The following is a 16,557-nucleotide window of genomic DNA, read 5'->3' on the forward strand; positions in this document are numbered from 1 at the left end:
ACAGATGCAAAATCTAGATTCTTACTTTGCACGTTGCGTATGCCTCTGTGCCCCATCCATGACAGCAAATAGACACTTAACTCATCTCCTCTTCTCCATACATTTCAACTCCCACAAAGCAGTACATTTGCAAACTACCGCAATGTTTTTAGAAGATTAGTGCTGTGTGTTAACTAAAAATGATGTTTAATGATGTGTATTCTAATCACTATCAGGAAAAATGTTTCTTCATTGTAAATCATATTTGTGGGCAAAGAACAAAGAACACAAACAGATGATGTCTGTACTTCAACCAGAAGTGATATTGTACTGAACACATGGATTTGATTGACACATACTCTATAACAGAAATAAAACAAGAAGAATAGAGAGCAGATCTCATACTTTTAGTTGAAAGAACATTGTAACCAAATGCCACATTCAGAAGGAATATCTTTATTTTTAGAGGCAATATTTTATATTGTTTGTCAGTCCTGATAGCATTACTGTGGTGTTCACTAGCAGTAAGCAATGTATTTTTCAGCTTAGTATAACACTGATTCATGTCGGTTATGAGCATTTTTACAGCATATTAGCAATGGATTGGCGAGTTGCCATGGCAACAATAAGACTAGTCCTCCTTATCTATTGATTTAGGATCCTCCAGACAGCAAACAATTTTCTAAAGAATAGCAGCAGCTAATAAAAAGGCAAAAAAATTGTGTGAGGTGTGAATAAAACATTTTTTAATCATTGTCCATGTATTTTTTTGCCAGAAATGAGAACTTTTAAATAAACTTTTGGCCGGAAGACAAAAAAGAAAAAAGAAAAAGAAAAGCAATATACATTAAACCAGTAAGACCTTCTTAAAATAGAAGGTACAGCTCACAAATCAAGGAAAAACAAAGGGACTAATTATTATGTGTAGTGGTTAGTCATAGGAGTCAAGATAGTCTCCATTAATAGTGACCGACCACACACATTTTTTTTGCAACTTCCATTATTTAAAATGAATCAGTCTCCAGCGAACTCCCTATCAAACTGTTTACAGAGACACATAGCTGTATTCACCGCATTAAAGTGTTTTGTTTTTTATTTTATTGCTTCTTTATTTCTATGTTTTTTATTTTAGCTGAGGCTCCATTTCAAAGTAATGATACATTTTCTTAGCATGAAAATTAGGCTTTAGTGCAATGAGGGTGTCACCATTGTTTTTGACCCACCCAAACTTCACTCATTTCTGTGGTGCTTTGATTGACAGGATGTGGCTGCTTTGATTGACAGGATAAGGCAGTGGTAAAAGAGACAGAGAGGCCTGGCCACAGAAATGAGTGAAGCTTGGATGTAACAAGATGTTCTCATTGCACCAAAGCCCAAATTTTGATATTATGAAGTATCATAACTCAGGAACTGAGCCTCGGATTAACAAGAAAAACAGCATTTTAATCGGGTGAACCACAGCTATGTGTCTATGCAAACAGTTGAATAGGGACGTTGCTGGTGACATTACTTTTAACAACGGTTTACTGCTGAAGAGATATTATGATCTCATGTCCACAGCTTAGCTGGGCATGCACAGTAGGTACTCACTGATTTACAGTGTCTGTACAGTTAAATCTTTACTAACGTGTATGCTCTCTACGTGCGCATTGAGGAAGAAAAGAGACTTGCACATGTCAGAGTCTGTTTAGGACACCTTGCTGAGGTCAGCAATATCTATCATTGCAGGTACTGGTATACAGATTCAGAACTCAAAATAGAAGTCCACAGTTAAAACATTCTCTACCTGATCATCATCTCTTTACTCAGTGACATTATCATCTGATCAGAAGCACAAACTATTGGCACAGTCCAAAGAAAAAGATACTCTTTATTTGCATTTTTTTAAGCCCTTGAAGACCTCTGCTGTACATGTATGGCAGAAGTCCAGTCTCTAAACATGGTGCCCGCTCATACGTGCAGCGGGCACTATAACCGCTGGGTTTCTGCTATTTTAAATAGCAAAGACCCACGGCACATGTATGCGATCAGCCATAAGGCATCTGATCTGATCAGTCCATAAACGGAAGCTGAGCGATTGCGCTCCGGTAACAGTGTTCCCTGGCTGAGATCGGGGAACCTGTTACATAGATCTGATAGACGGAAGACTCAAGCAGGCTTCAGAGTCTATTAGATGAATATACAAATACAGGCCACTAGGTGGCAGCACTGTATTGTTATATTCAAAATTAAGTGTTCAATGATGGCTATCTAGCTATTAATGAACACAATGGGCAATCTAATGATTGACAGTTATAGTCACTCAGGGTGACAAAAAAAAGTAAAAAAAAAAAGTTTGTATTAAAAAAATATATATATACACTGAACAAAAATATAAATGCAACACTTTCGGGTTTGCTCCCATTTTGCATGAGCTGAACTCTACAATCTGAAACATTTTCTACATACACAAAAGACCCATTACTCTCAAATCTGTGTTAGTGAGCACTTCTCCTTTGCCGAGATAATCCATCCCACCTCACAGGTGTGGCATTTCAAGGGGCTGATTAGACACCCTCCTTTCCTTAAATTAAAAATACTTAATCAATAAAAAATAAACATCATGGTCATTGCCACGTGCGAACATACATAATTTATACAATTAAAATATAATAATATTAATGGCAATGAGAAAAAAACTGCCAATTTGCAAATTTTTTGTCACTTCAACTATAATTCTTTTTATACAAAGTGATCAAAAATGTGTACACACTTCAAACTGGTATCACTAAAAAGTACAGAACGCCCCACAAAAATGAGCCCTCACACAGCCTTGTACACATAACTCCAAAAACATTTTAGGGGTCAGAATATGGTGATGAAATATAAACATTTTTTCTCAAAGGTTCTAATTTTTCTTTTCAGTATTAAAGCACAAGAAATATTAGACAAGTGTGGTATCATTGTAACTGTACTGACCTAAAAACCTTTGTCAGAATTGTGTTTTTTCCCAATTGTACTCCTTTTGGAATTTATTTGCCTCTTCCCACTACATGGTATGCAACCGTAAATGAGGTATGTAACCGCCATTAGAAAGTACAACTTGTCCCGCAAAAAATAAGCTCTCATAAGGCTATGTGAAAATAAAATAAAAAAGTTAGGACTATGGCAAGCGAGGAGTGAAAAACGAAAAGCAAAAATTGAAAATCTCAGGGTCCTCTAAGGGTTAGTTTAATTCCGTGCTTCCTCATGATTCCCTTTAAGGCTGGATTATAGGGACAGTATCCAAGCAACAGGCCTAGGGCCTCCACCAAAATGTTATCCTTAATGAACACTATCTATGGACCTTTAAATAAAGGAGCGAGATGCAGTGGTATTCTGCAGGGGAGTTGGAGAACATCTCTCACTTTCTACAAGTGTCAGTGATGTGGCTGTAGAATCACATTCCTATCTTCACAGATTGTAGAGTCAGAAGCTCTGTGTTGCTGCACTGGGATAATTGAATGACATCACATTACATGAGTTCCAGCGAATCATCTGCTAGATACAGTTCATTATCAGCTACATAAAACAGAAATCCTCAAAGGGGTAAATTATGCAAGTCTCAAAAAAGGTTGGACTCCAAATAGTGATGAGCAAATTGATTCGTAAAAATCAAAATCAGACTCCTCAAGAGGCAAGGGGCTGGTCCCTCTGCTTAAGAGGCTCCACTCTCCTCCTTGATTGACACCTGGCCCTGCCAATCTTGTACCACCATTGCTCCGAGTGGTACCCAGATAAGACCGGCGCATGTACAGTTAGCATCTGCACTTGCATCAGAGCCTCTGCACTTGCATCTCTACTTGGAGTAAAGGCGCAGGCATGAGATGTCTTGCCCTGTCAATCAAAGGAGAGAGGGGATTCTCTTGAAAAGCGAGGCCAACCCCTCACTTCTCAAGGAGGCTGAATTTTTTTTAAAGATTCAATGCGTACAAATCGATTCGCACACCACTATCTGCAAACAGGGCCGGTTTTAGACAAAATGTGACCCTGGGCGAAATTAAAAGTGGGGCCCCAGATTCTGAAGTACTGTATCAACAGTCACATTTATTCACTTGACGCAAGGGGAGAAGTCATTGCCGTGGCCCATGAATGGTTTCAGGCAGCGTCAAAATGAATGATGATATCCAGGGACCTGAGCAGAGGTCGGAGAGCACTGGAGTCGATAACCATTGTCAGAAAGCAGGTAAGGCCCAGTTCACACTTCAGTTATTTGGTCAGTTATTTCCATCAGTTAAGTGAAGGCTACTCAGAGATAAGGTATAATGGAAAGATTTCCTCCTGTTCTGTGTTTTTGACCTGCATCTGGTTTTGGCTCACAATAACTGATGGAAATAACTGAAGTGTGAACTCAGCCTAAGGGATCATGCAGATGGCCGTTGCTCGTCAGCAATATACAGGCATCGGCTGTGTGCTAACCATATCACGGATGTGGACCCATTCACTGGGTCTGCAATCCAGAAGGAGCAGTGCGGAACGGAGCCATGGAACCCCATGGAAGCACTATGGAGTAATTCCGTGGTGTTTCTGTCCGTTTCTCCGCACCGCAAAATAATTAAACGTGTCCGGTGCGGACGGATCACGGACCAATTCAAGTAGAATGGGTCTGAATCCATCTGCGGCAACAGCATGGCTGGTGCCCATGCATTGGGGACTGCAAATTGCGGCCTCTAACGCATGGAACGGCTGGCACACGTTTGTGTGCATGAGGCATAAGTGTGCTTCCATTAGCAAGTTTGCCCAGGAGACCTGCTTAGCTCTCTTAAATAATCAGAACACCTGAAAATAGTCACTGTTACCAGTGCTCTGTATATAGAGGCAGGAAATAGTAAAAAAAAAAAAAAAAAAAAAAAAAAAAAAAAAAAAAAAAAAAAAAACTGCTACGGGGGGAGTTGGGGGGTCCTGTATATTCTCTGCAGCCGATCTCCCCCCTGTTGTTAGCCCAGAGGCTAGACTGTCCAGCTGCACCTATCAGGTTATGTCTGCCAACAGAGCCCTTGTCATTTATTGCAGTACAGAGAGGAGAGAGGGGCTGGCAGCACATATGTCAGGTCATTAGAGGGGGACATTCTGAACTCACCAGTTATCCACAGATGCAGGCTAGAGGAGGCCATCACATTCACAGTGCAGGGCCTTGGTGAGAGAGAGAGAGAGAAGGCGGGGCCAAGGTCTGCCTGACTGCTATGGAGTCGGTGCTATGGATGCAGCACCCAGCTCCTCACTACAGCATAAGGACCCTGCGGGCTACAGTAAGTTGGGAGACCAGGGAGCAGGGCTCCTTGCTGTGCTGTCTGTACTCTTCTCAGGGGCGGCCACCAGCTCTTTTCCACATCTGTCTGGGCAGCTCAGCAGGGGGCCCCATTTAGGGATGGGGGCCCTGGGCAATTGCCCTGTTTGCCCCCCCTAACACCGGCCCTGACTGCAAACCTTGTCACTATAATAAAAACTCAGATGGAAGAAGCAGCATTTCCATAAATGCAAAACATAGAGTAAATTCACTCACCCTGTGCACAGGCATTTCAGTTTCTCTATGGAACCATTTTGAAAGCTTGGACAGAGTTGGAAGGGCTTAAATGTGCTTAGAATAAATCTTATATCCACCCATAAAGATAGTATTAAACAGATTCAATGCTAACAGACTGCTATAAATACACTCTTGTTTACAATTTAGATGTGTTTTTTTGTCTGGCATTTTTGCATTAAAGAGTACTTGTCATTCTAAATGACTTTTCACAATAAGCTGCTCTGCCTGTATACATGAGTAATAACACTATATCTGACCATTATATGACTTGTATCTTGCATTTTAGCAGCTTTCTCCTAGCAGCTTTATATATATAATTCTCAGTTATCCCTGAGCTGGTGGGTGGAGAGTAGCTGCAAAGATGCCTATAGACTCCACATAGAGACAGCAGATTATGTTTCTCTCATAGAGTGAGAATAACTCAGAAGCACAGTATAGGACATTTGAGACAGTATAGGACATTTGAATAAATAACTGACCAGTATAGATGTGAATGAATCACTCTGGGTGAGATACAACACTTAGGCTAGGTTCATATCTGCGGGACTGTTCTGCATTCCTGCGGCCACTGACTATAAAGGGAGCCAATAGGTTTCCATTATGTATTTTGGCATTTTTCAGGACAAATTACCACTGAATGTATTTTTTTATTTTGCCCAGTATTTCTCTATAGTCTGTGACGGAGCCTCCAGCCGGAACCTTACTTTACTATTAGCTGCTGAATCATGCCTGTATCTCTCTGCTCACTGTACTGATCATTGCCCCATCCCCTATCACTCACCACAGACTTCTATGGGATGTTGTAATCGTTCTTCAGTGAGCAGGTAGCCTGTCTTGGTTTTACAAGACAGAATTATCACATAATTCAGAGAGAGTTTTAGGTTAGGAAAAGGGTAGGAAGAAGAAACAAATGACAACTGGAGAACAAGGCATTTTCTCCGATAAGATATATTACAAAGAGTCTTATATTAACCTATGTTATATTGATGTATACAAAAAATACCAGGTATCCTGCCAGCCTAAATAGTCAGCATTACGAATGGCTTTTCCAAATGTTAAATAACTAAATGTTAAATAATTGTTAAAATAGCATTGGTACTTGTCACACCTATTTGTTATTTCTGTATTTGGGGTGTGCTGCCACATAATTGATGGGGTGGTATAAAAGTAAGGTTCTCTGGAATAATACATGCTGTGAAATCAATTAGATAAAAATGAGCAAGTGATGTCTTGATAGTGAAAAACTGGATATTGTTGGTCCAAAATAAAGCTGCAAAGTTTAAAAATGAATACTCTATAGAGTAATTGTGCATAGTAAGTATTTTTTTCATCTATGTAAATTGGGCCCTCTGCTGTGCACCAACTGGAACTACATTTTCAGGTTTTGTGAGTTGACTTCATGAACACACTCACTGTATGCTTGGCTTGGCTTAGCTTTAGCCAAATATTATAGACCTGTATGGTGCTTTAGGCATTTGGGTTACTGCTTGGTGATGGACCAGTAAAAGCACAGGCTCACAGCATTCGGGAACCCTTAAAATATTGACAATGATTCCAAAAATAAAAAGTACAAATATATGAATTACGTGAAGGCAAAACAAAAAAAAGAATCACAACTATAGTGCTTAAATGCAAATATTTTATATTAATGGCTAAAAGAGTTTTTCCAGAAAATGCCTATGATTAGATATTGATTGGATTTCAATTTTCAATTATTGGTTAAGCCAATAATGACTTATGTTTCATGGACATCTGTTTCATGGATGTTCAATATTCATTACTCTACAAATGATGATAAGCTGCCTGCTGCAGAACTGATCATACACATTTTATCTTGACTAGTAAATGAACAAAGTGTGTATTGATTTTCTCAACAACCGATTACTGTTAACACCAGATTTTACATCACAACTTTCACTGCAGCGCTACCTGATCAGCATTATAAGGCTATGATGCTTAGATACAGTTTAGGGGGATGCACATCTTGCGGAACATAATTCATTAATACACCTATAATGTAGTGGCTTAAACTGTCATTAGTGATCAACAGTGTCTAGATTACTTGCGCCATCTTCAAAGAGCGTCTGTCAGCAGATTTGTACCTATGAAACTGGCTAACCTGTTACATGTGCACTTGACAGCTGAAGGCATCTGTGTTGGTTCCATGTTTATATGTGCCTGCATTGAAGAGAAAAATTAAGTTTTAATATATACAAATTAGCCTCAAGTAGCAACGGGGCGTTGCCGTTACACTCAGAGGCTCTGCTCTCTCTGCAACTGCCATGTCCTCTGCATCTTGATTGACAGGACCAGGTGTGATTACATTTTCACTGCCTGGCCCTGTAAATGAAAGTGCAGAAGGCGCAACAGTTGGAGAGAGCAGAGCCTCTAGATTTTAATGGCAATCCTCCCATTGCTCCTAGAGGCTCATTTAGATGCAATCTAATGTGCCACCAGATATGAGTGGTGTGTTAAGTAGTACTATTCCTATCAGTTTAATCCCTGTTATGTCCCCTATCAAGGAACGTGTATATGGAATCGATTTTGGGAACTGGAAGATGGAAAAAGAGGCTTTGTCGGTCCCCCTTCTTCAAATTTGGGGCACTGCGCGTGCAATCTAATGTGCCACCAGATATGAGTAGTGTGTTAAGTAGTACTATTCCTATCAGTTTAATCCCTGTTACGTCCCCTATCAGGGGATGTGTATATGGAATTGATTTTAGGAACAGGAGATGGAAAAAGATGCTTGGTCGGTCCTCCTACTTCCAATTTGGGGCACTGCGCATGCGCTGTGTAATGTACTGTGCAATCCCAATATGTGTGGTGTGTTAAGTAGTACTATTCCTATCAGTTTAATCCCTGTTACGTTCACTAGTATTATTATTATAAGGTGTGTTAAGTAGTACTATTCCTATCAGTTTAATCCCTGTTACGTCCCCTATCAGGACTAGATTTTAGACAACCACAAAGATTTGTCAATAGTTGACACACTCATGACAAAAATGTTATTCCTCTATGCGTCAATCTTGGTGTAGTGATGACTGTGCTCGTGTGCACGTTTGGGAGATTGCAGGCGATGGGGTTTTTTCAAAGCCTATGGTCATGCTGAGGTAGTTCAGTGACAGTTAAGTGACCCAAAAAACAATGATTCTGCAGTGCGGGCCCATTGTTGGCCTAGTAGGCTTTAATGATCGCCTTAGATGATCACAAAGAAAATTAATGCAAAATTATCCAGCCGATCGCTTTTGGTCCGTTCACAATGAAGCAACGACCTTATCATCTGGGGTGTGCCAACATTGCCATTGCCAACACACTCATAGAGGTGGTCGCTTCATTGTGATACGCAAGCCCCTTCACCACAACAAGGTAACGATCACGAAGGGGAATTGACATATGTATGTGCCTTTTTTTTTTTGTTTGGTTTTTGAAGCCACAGTGCAGCACCAGAGGCCAGAAAAATTAGGCATGTACACATGCCTGAAAAATTAGGCATTGTTGCAGCGACTGCTGTAGCAGCAGCCAGAAAAATTGATGTTTCCCAGGCAGAAAGTGCCCTAAAACATTGCTGCTTGAACCCTAGTTGGTGGCGGATAAGTCACGCAAGTCATCCGGCATTGAGAGATATGATACAGCAGCGTGTGGACCATTTTTAGCCCAAGGCAGCTCATCTCAGTCATCAGGCCTTTTTTAGTCGAATGTATCGCCCACTGTCAGTCCCTTCGGGATCCATCCCTCATTCATCTTAATAAAGGTGAGATAATCTAGACTTTTTTTTACCTAGGCGACTTCTCTTCTCAGTGACAATACCTCCTGCTGCACTGAAGGTCCTTTCTGACAGGACACTTGAAGCGGGGCAGGCCAGAAGTTCTATCGCAAATTGCCACCTACAGATGCCCCCATAACAGTGCCACCCACAGGCCACTATTAGTTCAAAACCCACCAAAAGCACACCTTTTGGTTCAAAATATTTTTTTCTTATTTTCCTCCTCAAAAACCTTATAGGGCGTCTTATAGGGTGAAAAATACGGTAATTAATTATAACCTTTTGTGAATTGGGACATTTAAACTTGCTTTTTAAATTTTTATTCCAATTTAAATCTAGTAGGAGTCGGAGTCGGTGAAGTGACACTTTGTACTGGCACTGGGCCTTAAACACACAAACACGTGCAACTGACTGCTAGTTATTCAGTCAAAATTGTTGTTTTTCTTTAAATGAAATCGAATGTGACACCAAATATGAATGGCGCTGAAGTGACAGTATGCACTGGTACTGGGCCTTAGACACACAAACACGTGTGTGCAACTGACTGCTAGTTATTCAGACAAAATTGTTATTTTTCTTTAAATATAATCGAATGTGACACCAGATATGAATGGCGCTGAAGTGACACTGTGCACTGGCACTGGGCCTTAAACACACAAACACGTGTGTGCAACTGACTGCTAGTTATTCAGTCAAAATTGTTGTTTTTCTTTAAATATAATCGAATGTCACACCAGATATGAATGGCGCTGAAGTGACACCATGCACTGGCACTGGGCCCTCAACACACAAAGTCATCTGGCATTGAGAGATAAGATACAGCAGCGCCTTTTTTAGTCGAATGTATCGCCCACTGTCAGTCCCTTCGGGATCCATCCCTCATTCATCTTAATAAAGGTGAGGTAATCTAGACTTTTTTTTACCTAGGCGACTTATAGCTCAGGCCACAGGTCAAGCCTGCACACCCAGTAGTCAAGGGGTTCATTGCTCCTCAGAGTGTCGATATCTGCAGTTAAGGCGAGGTAGTCTGCTACCTGTCGGTCGAGTCGTTCTCTGAGGGTGGACCCCGAAGGGCTGTGGCGATGCGTAGGACTTAAAAAGCTTTGCATGTCCTCCATCACCAACACGTCTGTAAAGCGTCCTGTCCTTGCCAGCATGGTCGTGGGAGGAGGAGGATTACTTTCACCTCTTCCCCTGTTAGATTCCCGTTGTGCTGTGACATCACCCTTATATGCTGTGTAAAGCATACTCTTTAATTTATTTTGGAACTGCTGCATCCTTTCCAACTTCCTGTAATTCGGTAACATTTCAGGCACTTTCTGCTTATACCGGGGGGTCTAGTAGCGTGGACACCCAGTACAGGTCGTTCTCCTTCAGCCTTTTTATACGAGGGTCCCTCAACAGGCATGACAGCATGAAAGACCCCATTTGCACAAGGTTGGATGCCGAGCTACTCATGTCCCGTTCCTCGTCCTCAGTGATCTCACTGAAGGTGTGTTCTTCCCCCCAGCCACGTACAACACCACGGGTACTAGATAGGTGACAACGAGCACCCTGGGATGCCTGTTGTGGTTGGTCTTCCTCCTCATCTTCAAAGCCACATTCCTCCTCTGACTCCTCTTCCTCACACTCCTCTTCCAGCGTTGCCGCAGGTCCAGCAAGTGATGCTGACAAGGCTGTTTCTGGTGGTGATGGTGACCACAACTCTTTCTCTTCACGCTCATCTACGGCCTGATCCAGCACTCTTCGCAGGGCACGCTCCAGGAAGAAAACAAATAGGATGATGTCGCTGATGGTGCCTTCGGTGCGACTGACTAGGTTTGTCACCTCGTCAAAAGGACGCATGAGCCTACAGACATTGCGCATGAGCGTCCAGTAATGTGGCAACAAAAATTCCCAGCTCCGCAGAGGCTGTCCTAGCACCCCGGTCATACAAATACTCGTTGATGGCTTTTTCTTGTTGGAGCAGGAAGTCGAACATTAGGAGTGTTGAATTCCAACGTGTCAGGCTGTCGCAAATCAAGCTCCTCACTGGCATGTTGTTTCGGCGCTGAATGTCTGAAAAGTGCCCCATGGCCGTGTAGGAACACCTGAAATGCCCAAACACCTTCCTGGCCTTCTTGAGGACGTCCTGTAAGCCTGGATACTTATTCACAAAGCGTTGTACGATCAGATTACACACATGTGCCATGCACGACACATGTGTCAACTTGCCCAAATTCAGTGCCGCCAACAAATTGCTTCCGTTGTCACACACCACTTTACCGATCTCCAGTTGGTGCGGAGTCAGCCACTGATCCACCTGTGCGTTCAGGGCGGACAGGAGTGCTGGTCCGGTGTGACTCTCTGCTTTCAGGCAAGTCAACCCCAAGACGGCGTGACACTGTTGTATCCGGGATGTGGAATAGCCCCTGGGGAGCTGGGGGGATTCCGTTGATGTGGAGCAAGACGCAGCAGCAGAAGAGGACTCAGCCGAGGAGGTTATGGAAGAGGATGGAGTAGGAGGAGTAGAGGAGGTGGCAGCAGGCCTGCCTGCAAGTCGTGGCGGTGTCACCAACTCCTCTGCAGAGCCACGCATTCCATGCTTGGCAGCTGTGAGCAGGTTTACCCAATGCGCAGTGTAGGTGATATACCTGCCCTAACCGTGCTTTGCAGACCAGGTATCAGTGGTCAGATGGACCCTTGCCCCAACACTGTGTGCCAGACATGCCATGACTTCCTTTTGCACAATCGAGTACAGGTTGGGGATTGCATTTTGTGCAAAGAAATTTCAGCCGGGTACCTTCTACTGCGGTGTACCAATAGCTACAAATTTTTTGAAGGCCTCAGACTCCACCAGCTTGTATGGTAAAAGTTGGCGGGCTAAGAGTTCAGACAAGCTAGCTGTCAGACGCGGGGCAAGGGGGTGACTTTGCGACATTGGCTTCTTACGCTCAAACATGTCCTTGACAGACACCTGACTGTGGGCAGATGAGCAGGAACTGGTCAAGGCGAGAGGCGGAGTGGCGGGTGGTTGAGAGGGGGCAAGGAGGACAGCAGTGGTTGACGTGGCTGAAGATGCTGGACCAGGAGGAGGATGGTGGCTTTGAGTTTGTGTGCTGCTTTTACTCATGTGTTGATCCCATAGGCGTTTGTGATGTGAGATCATGTGCCTTTGCAAAGCAGTTGTACCTAGGTGGGGTTTGGACTTCCCACGACTCAGTTTCTTTTGGCACAGGTTGCAAATGGCATCGCTGTTATCAGAGGCAGACATACCAAAAAAAATGCCACACTGCTGAGCTTTGCAATAACAGGTACATATGACAAAACAAAAACCGAATGAAATTAAAACACGCACCTTCTTTAAAAAGGTTGATAGCAAAAGCTATCTTGACTTTAGCAGCACACATTACAGAAAGTGGAAGTCAAACGTCCCTTTTAGCCAATTTAAACGGATCCGTAGAAATTGTACATCGGATTCAGATTTTGACTCACAATGCAATATTTTGACATCCCGATTCAGCCAAAAAGGGTACCCTAGGGATATTATTGTTGGTGCCAGAGAAAAAGCGAACAAGCTAACTCAATTAGAAAGCCTAGCGCCACCCCAAAAAAGAGATGATAAAAATGATATCAACTCGTATTGTTATAATTTTATAACGACTTACAATCAAAACCACAACGGCATTAAGACGACATTGGGGAAACACTGGCATATCCTCAAAAGGGATCCCATACTTAGCCAAATTATTCCGGAGAACCCTAAATTTACATACAGAAGAGCTAAAACCCTGAAAAACATCTTAGCTCCAAGTAAAATGAGATCAACAACACATTCCGCTAACAATGATCTGGATATTGAGGCCCCCAAAGGAAGTTTCAAATGTGGGAACTCAAGATGCCTCTGCTGTAATAGCATCAAACAACGATCATCCTTTCATAGTAAGAGTACTAGGGAACTGTTCCAAATCCAACATCACTTGACCTGCAGCTCAAACTTTGTTATCTATCTATTAGAGTGCCCCTGTCACCTACAATATGTAGGCCGTACAATACAAACCCTACGCAAACGCTTTAATACACACCGTTCAAAAATTCGGAAAAGATATATGAAACATAGTGTCTCTAGACATGCGGCAGAACACCATGATGGTAATGTTGTAGGGTTCACGATAACACCAATTGAACTTATCCCAATACATCTCCAAACAGATGTCCAATATATCAGACGTCGGGAGATGTATTGGATTTTTAAACTCAATAGCCTCAATCCATATGGGCTTAATGAGGCTTTTGAAATTAACCTTTAAAGGAAAGGATACAAACAATAATTTTATTTTTTATTTATTTATTTTTTATTATATATATATATATATATTTTTTTTTTTTATAGAAAAAATTTGTAATTTTTTTTATTATTTTTATTTATTTTATTTTTTATTTTTATTTATTATTATTTATTACTATTTATTATTATTATTTTTTATCCACGCATCTACAATTTATACACCTTATATATGTACACGTAGATTCATCACTACTCTCCAACTGTCTACACTACAGACATATAGGGATGTAAACCCTCCCCTCCCCCACTTTTATCAGACATCCACCGAATAGGTTTTTTTTTTTTTTTTTTTTTTAATATTATAATCTTATATGAGTCACTTGATTTTATGACATTTTATGAGCTATTGGTTTCTATTTATATTATTTATTTTGCCTTGTGCTTTTATATATTATATTACATAGCACCCAAAATAATCTTATAACTATGAAAACTATGGTATAACCTATGAAATAAGTTACCCTCTATACAGTGGAGGAAATAATTATTTGACCCCTCACTGATTTTGTAAGTTTGTCCAATGACAAAGAAATGAAAAGTCTCAGAACAGTATCATTTCAATGGTAGGTTTATTGTAACAGTGGCAGATAGCACATCAAAAGGAAAATCGAAAAAATAACTTTAAATAAAAGATAGCAACTGATTTGCATTTCATTGAGTGAAATAAGTATTTGAACCCTCTAACAAAAAAAGACTTAATACTTGGTGGAAAAACCCTTGTTTGCAAGCACAGAGGTCAAACGTTTCTTGTAATTGATGACCAAGTTTGCGCACATTTTAAGAGGAATGTTGGTCCACTCCTCTTTGCAGATCATCTCTAAATCCCTAAGGTTTCGAGGCTGTCTCTGTGCAACTCTGAGCTTGAGCTCCCTCCATAGGTTTTCGATTGGATTAAGGTCCGGAGACTGACTAGGCCACTCCATGACCTTAATGTGCTTCTTCTTGAGCCACTCCTTTGTTGCCTTTGCTGTATGTTTTGGGTCATTGTCGTGCTGGAACACCCATCCACGACCCATTTTCAGTTTCCTGGCAGAGGGAAGGAGGTTGTCGCTCAGGATTTCACGATACATGGCTCCGTCCATTTTCCCGTTTATGCGAATAAGTTGTCCTGTGCCCTTAGCAGAAAAACACCCCCAAAGCAAAATGTTTCCACCCCCATGCTTGACGGTGGGGACGGTGTTTTGGGGGTCATAGGCAGCATTTTTCTTCCTCCAAACACAGCGAGTTGAGTTAATGCCAAAGAGCTCTATTTTGGTCTCATCAGACCACAGCACCTTCTCCCAGTCACTCTCTGAATCATTCAGGTGTTCATTGGCAAACTTCAGACGGGCCTGCACATGTGCCTTCCTGAGCAGGGGGACCTTGCGAGCCCTGCAGGATTTTAATCCATTGCGGTGTAATGTGTTTCCAATGGTTTTCTTGGTGACTGTGGTCCCTGCTAATTTGAGGTCATTAACTAACTCCTCCCGTGTAGTTCTAGAATGCTTTTTCACCTTTCTCAGAACCATTGACACCCCACGAGGTGAGATCTTGCGTGGAGCCCCAGAGCGAGGTCGATTGATGGTCATTTTGTGCTCCTTCCATTTTCGAACAATCGCACCAACAGTTGTCACCTTCTCTCCCAGCTTCTTGCTAATGGTTTTGTAGCCCATTCCAGCCTTGTGCAGGTCTACAATTTTGTCTCTGACATCCTTGGACAGCTCTTTGGTCTTTCCCATGTTGGAGAGTTTGGAGTCTGCTTGATTGATTGATTCTGTGGACAGGTGTCTTTTATACAGGTGACTAGTTAAGACAGGTGTCCTTAATGAGGGTGACTAATTGAGTAGAAGTGTCTAACCACTCTGTGGGAGCCAGAACTCTTAATGGTTGGTAGGGGTTCAAATACTTATTTCACTCAATGAAATGCAAATCAGTTGCTATCTTTTATTTAAAGTTATTTTTTCGATTTTCCTTTTGATGTGCTATCTGCCACTGTTACAATAAACCTACCATTGAAATGATACTGTTCTGAGACTTTTCATTTCTTTGTCATTGGACAAACTTACAAAATCAGTGAGGGGTCAAATAATTATTTCCGCCACTGTATATGAGCTCATTATGTATAGAAAACAAGGATCGCTCTTATGAAGTCTAGAAACCAACCCTGTGATTATGGAAACTAAAGTATACAAGACCTACGGCGCTGTACCACAAGATTACAGGTCACATGACCGCACTATGCGATCACGTGATACCCCTGTTACGGACTTCAGCTGCCGGCTCACATCGCCTATGAGAGCATGCGCTGACATTGCTGCTTCTGCCCGATGAGAGCGGTGCTGGAGCAGCAGAACACTTCCGGACTCCCGAGTCATGTGACGCTTATACTTGCGATCACATGACCGGGAACCATACCTTACCCTGTTACTTCGGTTTTTACAATCGGCGGTGAATTTTATGTAAATAAAGAAGCGGTTTTAGTCCCCACAGTATATACAGTTAATCACTATAACTTTATGTTAAATATGTTGGGAAGACCTGCATGTTCTGAAATGACACCTGGAGATAGCTCCTCCCATAAGGGGCGTCACCCAGGTGCATCCTTTGGCGTTTTTTTTAAATGAATTTACCTATAAATATGATCCTGTGACAATACCTGTTATATGTTTGTGAAACCTGATGAAGGGGAGTCTTTGATCCCCGAAACGCGTTGTTTCTGAATAAAAGAAGAATTCATCTTTAAGACCGCTTCCACCAGTGATTTCGCGCCGACGCAGAACCTCTTTTCTCTACTACAAATTTCTTTTGGGGGACTGGACATCTCATCCGAGAGACTACAAAATCTGCGGCTGCAGTCCTGGTTTAGAGGTCTTATTTTGACTAAGCTCCAAGTAGAGTTGTGCCTGCTGGAGCACAACTTTGTAAGGTGAGTCTGAATATTTCTCACTCTGATATCCTTATCCGGTT

At 41.8% G+C, this 16,557-nt stretch overlaps 1 protein-coding gene across 1 annotated transcript in view; it reads right to left on the bottom strand.

Moving 5' to 3' along the window:
- HTR4 (5-hydroxytryptamine receptor 4) overlaps positions 1-16,557 on the bottom strand; it is a 576,608-nt gene that overhangs the window by 106,046 nt on the left and 454,005 nt on the right. The window lies entirely within an intron of this gene.

The sequence above is a fragment of the Bufo gargarizans genome, chromosome 2 (assembly GCF_014858855.1).
Source record: "Bufo gargarizans isolate SCDJY-AF-19 chromosome 2, ASM1485885v1, whole genome shotgun sequence".
Lineage (NCBI taxonomy): Eukaryota > Metazoa > Chordata > Amphibia > Anura > Bufonidae > Bufo > Bufo gargarizans.